Source organism: Perca flavescens, chromosome 12 (genome assembly GCF_004354835.1).
Source record: "Perca flavescens isolate YP-PL-M2 chromosome 12, PFLA_1.0, whole genome shotgun sequence".
Lineage (NCBI taxonomy): Eukaryota > Metazoa > Chordata > Actinopteri > Perciformes > Percidae > Perca > Perca flavescens.
The window spans coordinates 3465027-3472904 of NC_041342.1; the positions used below are offsets into that span (position 1 = coordinate 3465027).

Below are 7878 nucleotides of genomic sequence, written 5' to 3' on the forward strand. Positions count from 1 at the left end.
GTCATACAAAGGTGGGTTTCTATATAAAATGACTTCAAAACAGGTAACCTAACTTAAGGTTTTAATAACTAGGGCTGTCTTAAATGTTTATTGGATGCTACCAATGCAACAATGTCCATTTAATTTAATGCATACGTTGCTAATAACAGCAGCTAGCTACTCCTATCAAGTATTTTAGCTAGCTCGCTAGCTAAGAAGCTATAGTGCAAACACAAGAAAATGGTACATTTGTTGATCGATTGCAAAAGCACATATCAATTACATACGGTATAAACAAACATAAATATGTAAAACAAGTTGTTTAAATGATAATAATAATTTTAAATGAATAAAACGATAGTTACCTTTCTGGTATGGTCCTTTCTCAGGCAGAATGGGGTGATAGTCTCGCATGCTACGAGATCTCACGTTGCTGCAGCTACAAAAGAATCTAACAGCCTTACATTTTCTCGCCATGCTATTTTGTAAGGTTGTTACATTTTTAGTAGGAGACTGGGTTGTGGAGGGAGATGACTCCGACAGTTAGAGCAAAAGCTTCCAAAGTATGGGAGTATTTCAGGCCAACTGGTAAAAGAGTTGTCTGTTCACTCTGTCAAACTTCACTTGGAAACACACAGGAGTTGTTCAAGACGTTTGGAGCGTTTGTTTTCCACCTCCATGTCACCCCCGGGGCTCCGTAAAGATGCGCCCACAGAAAAGGAAAATACAACGTAAGTATATGATTATTAATGAAACAGCGAGCTAATTTGTACTGTTTATTAACTCTTGAGAAGAACAATGTCTTTGGATGTTAAACAGGCTACTTAGACTTTGGCAGTAATGTTGTAAACCCCACAATGCACGCCAGTTTAAACGCGAGCAGCACAGCTGTGTGCCTGGCTGCTTTCAGCACGATTCATTATTGGGCAGAGCTACGCGGGTAAGTTGCTTTATAAAAGTGTATTTTTTGATCTTGTAATTTACAGGAAGCAGTACGCCGTCTTCACAACTCAGAGACAAACTGTAGCAGGCGCTACGAACCGGAGCAAGGGTAAGATTTTACGAATATGCTTTTATTGAATGAATTTCATTCATTCTGCTGTATAAGGACATAGATACCGATCTTAACCATACATTTTTTACAGACTAATCTCGCCTCATAACGAGGCCGTGACCTATTTGCTCGGAGCTATGTCTGCAAGTCCAGATTTACATGATGCTGATAATGATGCCATTGTGTGTAAGTAATTTTTACTTTTTTATCCTTCCTTGTTTAATTTTACTGTGACTTATGTTTTTTTTTTTTTTATTCATACAACTCTCATTTAATTGTTTTCCAGCTGCCTGTAAGACCCAAACCTAAACCTAACCATAACCAGTCAAAAAACACAGATAAACCTGTATGACATTACGAGACAGCACGCAGGAGCTTCAGCTAGAAACAACGAGATGTGGCATCGCGGGCAGAAGCTGTGAAGAGTTGAGCTCAGAGTCGTTTGAGAAGAAAAGAGGGTAAGATTAGATCCGTTTTTATGAATATTTTTTCAGGTGCATTCATAGATGTGATGTGACCATCATCTCCGCCACCTCGTTCTCGTCCATATATCCTGCCCACCTTCGGAGGGAGGAAACCTGGCGGGGCAAACACACAGGGGTTCAGGGGTTAAAGGATAGTTTCTACCTGGAACCTGCAACCTGAATATTTTACTTGCTTTTACCCATCTGTCTCTTATATACAGTGTAGAAGTTCCTGTGTTCTTCTCTAGACCCTGGTACAGTGCTGAAACCACCTTTCCAGTATTGTTTCTGTATGCATTACATAGTGTTATAGTTACTTTGTTCAGCTCCTGAGGAAGATCTGGTTTTATTTCATTCTCAAAGATGATCGTAATCCTCCTGTCCATATTCCCTCTTCAGTTTTTGAAAGCTTTGGCAGAGCTGTGTTGATCATGGATGTATTAAGAGAACAATGGTTGATGCACAGTTAAGCGTTGAGGGGCCCTTGGAAATTCTGGAACCGAACACAAAACGTTTGGTGCGCCCACATCCATGTTCACAGCCAGATGATGGTTAACGCACACTTTTCATATTTTTGGCTTTATATCTGAAGTGTTTGCGTTTGCACTCAGCTGAGCTCTGCCATTTGAGAAGGACTCTTTAAATTTGCGAATTAAATAGTAGCTACGTTCCGTTTTAGTCCATCAATATGGGACGGGGTGTCTTTCATATTTCCAAGTTCTCTTGAATGCAGCATCATCCAACCTGCATTCCAACATGGCATCATGACTTTGCGTAAATATATACGCCACTTTCATAAAGCCAAATGGCGTGTTATTGTACGCATTTTCAGCTATCCACGTGTATGATACACGCTGTATACAGCTGATGTAAACATACCCTCCACGTGGCCTCGCCACGTTGTGTGTTATCGCGAGAACGCGACGTACTATCGCAAGAACAACGTCACACGCCTGGTTGGGTTTAGGAAAAGAACACAGGGAAAGGCTTTAGTAACAAAACAGTGACAAAAACACGGAAAATAATGACAAAAACACGCTTAGGACAACAACAAATGGTTGGGTTTAGGAAAGAAACATTGGGTAAGGCTTATTAAAAACAAAAACTTAAAAAAAAAACTGCAAAAAACGTCCAAAAAATCGCCACACACTGGGCGCGAATCCAGCCCTCCTGGGTGAAAGTCCTGTGTTTTACCCATCCGCCACCCCAACCTACCTCCTTTATACTACTCGCTACGGCAAAAATTGACTCGCAATGTAGGTCAATGGCGGCCGATTTGCGTTGATATACATGCAAAAATGCGATTATGTGTCTTCATAACACGCAAAAACGGAATACAAATTGGCGTACGCCAATTCATGAGATCAGTCTGTGCATTCTGCGGTGAAGACCTGTCTTAATGTATGTTTTGATGCTTTTTTTATTACAACACAGTACATTCACATATCATTGCAATGTATATAATATGCAATCCACCCAATGATAATAATAATAATAATAATAATAATATGAAGAGTCGTCTCTGCCCATGACTGGGTAATACTAGTGCCCTTGAGAGAGAAGATGGCTGCAGCAGTGTTATTTATAGCATAGCGTTTGAGCCTTAAAACAAAATTTAGGCAGCAGGCATCAATTTCAAATAAAAATACATTGGAATATAATGCAGTAATGAACTATAGCATTCTGTATTGCTATCAAGTATTGTCCAGATAAAGTTTTGCCATTTAGCCTAATGTTATTCCTGCTGAGTTAATGGCTGCATGGGGAAATCTTTAAATATGCATATGGCACATTCCTCTCAATTATAATTTTCTGCTTATGATCGAAACTTTAAAACATAATTAATCCCATCTATGTTATGTAAATTACTTTTTTGTAACTGAGTTTCTGAACTGGTGGCCATGATATAATAGCTTGCCTTTTCCTAATGTAGCCTTGTAGTCTTGCATAAAACCTTTTCATGACACTTGTACAGAAGCAACAGTAAATGCAACTATGTTAATGTCAAAAGTGTGTAAATATTTGAGTCTTTACTGAAGAAATGATGAATGATTACCTGAACAAGCAATTTTGCAAAACATGTAACATTTAATTAAACATTTCAACTGAATGTATATATATAACAACAATATAACAACATCATTAACAAACAAATCTATAAAAACAAAATAAACTAAACAGAACTAGCGAACTAAATCATTCCTCTGTCTCGCAGGCCTCTGCCTCAACAATTTGTTTCCCTGAGGTTGTAATTTTTAAATGAAAGGGCAACTTTAGCAACATTTTTTCCTCAATTTCGGGTACCAGATCTCCTTCCTCCACAAAGAGCTGCAGGAAGCCAGGCTTCCCGAATTCAGTGGCTCCCAGAGCACTGACCACAGCCGTGGTGACGATGTCCTGGACGGAGGAAATGAACAAGTTCATGTAATCAAATGTTTGAAATAAAAGATCCGTCCTCTGGAGGAGTCCATCAAAATCAATAAACAATTGTGTTGCCTAAAAAAACCGCATTGGTGATTGAAAATATTTTTCTGTTTTTTGTTATTTTCTTCTTGAGTGCAATGTCTCAGAATATTAATATTCTTAAATGTACTGAACTCATGCACTGCAATCTTTCAGGGATAGAATACTCCTCTGAAATATAATATAATAATTTACTGAAATATTCTCCTTTATTAAGTCAATCTAAAAGTGATCAGACAAAAAATAATTTTCTTGTTAATAAATGGATACCTACAAACTTGTCTAAATGTCTAAGGCTAGAAAAAAAATAAATAAATAAGGGATTGCATGTATAAACACTTTTGGCTGTTTTAAATATTTGAGATTTTTTTTATTTTTCATACATACGTAGTCATTACATATATTGTGTATATTTTGCATATTTAAATTAACAATTAAATCTTCAATGAAAAAAAAAACTACCTGAAGGGCTGTGTAGCCGTTGACTGAAGTCTGAAGCCATACAGGGTTTTGCTTCCTTTCACATGGGTCAGTCTGGCCTGCTGACCCAACTCAGTCACAAACATGGCTGCCTCCCTCCACATGTTCACCGCAACCCGATGTTTGTCCTATAAAAAAAAGAAGACAAATATATTATTTGTATCCCTGTAATATAATATCCCCTAATATTCCCTTTAAATACAAAATTACCACAGCATTGCTAGGTTATATGTCATGTATAAGAGATTATAATAATAACAAAATACATCCTATGTCCAGTCAGTTGAGTAGTCTGTGTAAGTTTTGTATTTTGATTTGATATTATTTCTGTGATTCTCAATGACCAGGCTGTGACAGGGTATCCCACCCTTAACAGATTGAGTTTAAGAAACACTGTCACAGATATCGGTCATTTCAAACTATGACACATTATACTACAGGACCACCTTTCAAGTATTGGTATTCATTTTTCATCTATTTAGCAAGAGGCAGCCTTATAAAGTCTTCGTCTCTCTTTTTTCACTTTCTGGAGCTGTCCATGGGTCTGAAACTGAAGCTCATCTGCCAAAACAGTATCTACCTGTTACAATGTTATTGTTTTTAGGGGCACCGTTTCCTTCCCCACCTGCACCCGTTTTATTGAGGAGACCTGAAAAACACGGACAATGTTTTAGTGTTAAATAGGCTACACTTTTTATAGGCTACTTACAACACATTTTACTCACAACACCACAATGAAGATGATGTTGTTCTTTTTTAATTCATTAACTGACCTCCACAACCTCTCCTTGAATGGTGAGAAGACCCTCTGCCCTGACAGCTTGGCAATAGTGGACTATTGCCATGGTCCTTCGTCACATTAATGGAGTACGGTGGAGCCTGGCCCCACAGTGCGTACCTCCTCATAATGTAGCTGGAACCACTACTAACTTTTGAGGCAAATATCCTCATATATAATAACTTTGGTGAGGGTATTTCCTTTGAATAAAATTACTACTAGATTCTCTTTGGAGACCAATGGTCTCACCGCCCCGTCCTCAAAAGACCAGGAGAGCACTCTCTTTTCTGATTTAGTTTTTACTACTACAATATGGATAGGCGGGGGCCTGTAGCAAGGTGTCTCCGGTCTACTACTACTTCTGAAGCTTCTGCTTTATCTCCATCATTCTATCCTCAAATGGCGGCTACGGTTATGGCAGCTTGTAGCCTACCGTTACCCACACCGGTTTAAAGTCCGGTCAAGAAAAGTTGGAGTTAACTAATTTAGTGAGCTATTTTCGTTAAAGGCTTAACACAGAAAAATGATAAATAGGCTTACATATTAGCCTAATATTAACCCTTTATATTGGACAACATTGTCTGTATAATAAGTTGTGAATTAGTAGGCCATTAGCAAATTTTGACAAGAGGAAAAAGACACCTACCTTTCTCTCGGAAGTCAAAAGAATGTTCCTGCTTTGATCTTCCCACCAATACACTGCACGAGACATTACTGTAAATCTGTCAGGACGTGTGTGTGTGGCTGCTTCTCTATCTATCTATCTATCTATCTATCTATCTATCTATCTATCTATCTGTCTAGATTGTAAAATGTGAATAAATGAATACTTAATTTCGAAAATACAAAAAAATAGCCTAAAAAAAGGCTACCAGACAAAGTCTATTTCACCATTGAGGCATAATAAAGCATGTTCATTAACCGTTAATTAAGTCTGAATTTGTTTCTCGAGGCCGGGCTGAGTGTCCTCTTTTTTGGAAATCAAAATATGGTCACCCTAGCCTATAGCCTATTTTAGGCGTGCTGTAGGCTAACCTGGCTGTGAAATGGTAATAACACAGCATTGCTGTAAAAAAAAAAAAGAAAAAAAAAATGTGACTGTCAGTTACTCAGACCATCCAACTGAATGAGATGCGTGCTAGCGGTGGATTTTTGGAAGTTCGGTTTATTTAATATTTATAGGCCCAACGTTAATCCTAACTTGTATTATAATGTTTCATGATTTTACACTTTTAGTGTGGGGTTGCAGACAGCTAACGTTGCATCTCCTGCCACACCAAGTCAACTTAACCTTGTGACTTTAATGTGGAAATATTGCAGTAGGCTAAATTTAAAATCTGACATTTGTTCATAGGCTACTTGTAGCCTACTGTTAACGTTACGTTGGTCTAGTCAGTTCGTGGACTTTCCATTAGGCTATTTTCCGGACTCCATTAACATATTGCTCAAGTGCACAGCAAGTCCACGCAACTTTTACAACATGTTATTTCATTAAATCAGAGTTCTGCATTGTAAAACATGACGCCGAATTTACCTGAAGAACTAAGTAAATTATGAAATGTCTGTTTAAAAGTTAATTTATACAAATGACTGACAACGAGGCAAGTAGTCTTCACTGTTTCCTATACCTAAAACATCCGTTAAGATATTAAATTAAACGACTCATAAACAGACAATAACTCTTTTGAGGATCATGATTTAACATAAACTGGTATGCTATTAATTTTAGCTGCATGTAAAGTGTTCAATGATGTTTCCCAGATATATTTCCCAGATTAAAACTTTTTTTTTTGTCAGATCACAAAAATTATCAGTGTCAAATAACCAATGTTATGTTAATGTTGTTTTATTATGATTAGGTCACTGCAACCCAGGCAGACATTGGCGGACATCAGATGACCAGTCAGACACACCCAGCCACATAAGGTAAGTTTATGATTTTCCACTTTTTCAAGTTTTATGTCAATCAATTTATTTCTCACATGAATTCATGTCACTTCCTTCCATTTGTGCATCAAAACAGTCATAATTATGTGTATGATTTCAGAATCAAATGTTGTATATAATTAAGTCAAAGTTTGTCTTTTGATTTCCAGGCGGATGCTGTCTATTGAAGGAAGTGTCGTCAGGAGCTGGACAGCAGTGACACATTTGAAGCTGCCTTCACATTTCTCAGGCTTTATGGAAACCTGTTGAAATTGTTTTTAAATGTTTGATTTATTGATTAAAATGTTTCATTAAATTAAGAAAACTGTTTGGATTGCCTTTTGATTTGTATTTGTTTATTCTAAAGTATACCTTGTTAATATAGCAATATTAGTAACTGGAGATTATTATATAATATCAGTTATAATAATAATCATTAAAACGAGTAAAAACAGCAGATATTACAGAACAATAAAAATAAATAATAAAATCTTTCTGGTTAGGCTAGTGACAAATGGTCAAAAAGGGCTTTTGTTTTTGAGATAGCCCTACCGGAGGTAGAACTAAACCCTACAATGTTTTTCCTCATCTCTAAGGTCTCCCATATATGAAATGGATTCTTGGCTAAAAATATTTTACTGCTAAGATTGTTAAATTAACATATATTGTAATACAGCCCCAAACCAAAAAAGGACTAAAATATAGCCTGTCCGTATGGGAGTTAAGGCATAGAA

The 7878-nt window shown here is 37.1% G+C and overlaps 1 long non-coding RNA gene across 1 annotated transcript; it reads left to right on the forward strand.

The window, feature by feature from the left end:
• Positions 1 to 828: 828 nt before the first annotated feature.
• LOC114565663 (uncharacterized) lies at positions 829 to 7392 on the forward strand. The gene is made up of 5 exons (XR_003693957.1): positions 829 to 1030; positions 1125 to 1219; positions 1320 to 1491; positions 7078 to 7144; positions 7315 to 7392. It is a non-coding gene; the product is annotated as an uncharacterized LOC114565663 (long non-coding RNA).
• The last annotated feature ends 486 nt before the right edge of the window (positions 7393 to 7878 follow it).